Genomic DNA, 1,550 nt, shown 5'->3' with positions numbered 1-1,550 from the left:
CAACTTAGAAGCATCAAGATTGTTGAACTCGCTAACGAAGCGGAAGACCGAAGATCAAGCCACTCCGAGGAGCTGATCCATGTCCTCGGCTTAAAGACCTCAGTTCAGGGGTCGTTGTCGATGTCCTGGACTAGGGGTGCAAACCATGTCGGCCCGCCAAGTCATGGGTCAAGCCGAGGACCCCAGACAACTGAAGAATATGGGCCATGTTTACCATGATCCCCTGCATACTCAAGATGGAATCCTACAATGACCTGGCACACACTTCAAGACATGTTCAAATTATCGGCAGTTTATCCCTAGATGTAACCAACCTACCTGTAACACTAAGTACCCCCGGTCCCTATATAAGCCGAGGGGTTTAGTGCCTAGGGTTAAGTTAGATACATTCACATGATCTCGAGGTAGATCACCTTGTACTTTGTACCCTGCTACTTGTGATAGGCATTGGGATTTCCCCGAAGAGGAAGGGTGATGTAGTATAGTAGTAGATAGTATTTCACTCAGTTAAGAACCAAGGTTATCGAACTAGTTGGAGACTCACGCAAACAAATTTCAACAGTACCTGCACACACACACACACACACAAAACTTGCACCCAACACGGGCAAGAGGGTTGTCAATCCCCCTGTGCTCGGTAATTGCAAGGATTAATTCTCATAGTGATAGATAGATAAATTGCAAAGGACAATAAAAGATAATAAATTACAGGAAGTATTTATAGGGTTTTAGTAAATATAAAGTGAATGGACCTGGGGGCCATAACGTTCACTAGAGGCATCTCTCTCATGAGCATAACAACGGTGGATAAACAAATTACTGTTGGGCAACTGATAGAAAAGCGCATAGTTATGACATTATTCATGGCATGGTCAATATATAGTCATCATGTACAAGACAAGTACACCGACATCCATCTGCATCTAATACTATTACTCCACCCCTCGACCGCTATCCAGCCTGCATCTTAAGGTATTAAGTTCATAACAAATAGAGTAATGCTTGGAGCATGATGACATAATGTAGACAATGTAAGACCAAATAATATGTTCGATCCCCATAGTTTTACCCTTAGTAGAAACAATATAATGTGTGCCTTGGTACTACTCCTATAACAGAGTAAAGACACCGCAAGATTGAAACTACCACCAAGCACCTCCCCCACTAAAGATAAACAATCTAATTGGCCAAAAGAGATAGATAGATCAGAGAGAAATACAAGGATATAAAATAACACATAATAAATTTCAGAAAAGACTCCATTACTTTCAATGAATAATTTGATCATAAACACACAATTCATCGAATCCCAAAAAACACATCGCAAAATGTTTACATCGAATCGATCTCCGAAGATAACATGGTATTGAAGATCAGAGAGAGAGAGAGAGAGAGAGAGAGAGAGAGAGAGAGATCTAGGTACTCTTATGAACCCGTAGGTCCTATGGGAACTACTCATGCATCATCATGGAGGCAGTAAGGTTGATGTAGAAGGCGTCCATGATGGATTCCCCCTCTGGCAGAGTACCAGAAAAGGCCTCCAGATTGGA

Source organism: Triticum dicoccoides, chromosome 5B (genome assembly GCF_002162155.2).
Source record: "Triticum dicoccoides isolate Atlit2015 ecotype Zavitan chromosome 5B, WEW_v2.0, whole genome shotgun sequence".
In the NCBI taxonomy this organism is placed as follows: Eukaryota; Viridiplantae; Streptophyta; class Magnoliopsida; order Poales; family Poaceae; genus Triticum; species Triticum dicoccoides.
Note: the sequence above shows the minus strand (reverse complement) of the source record.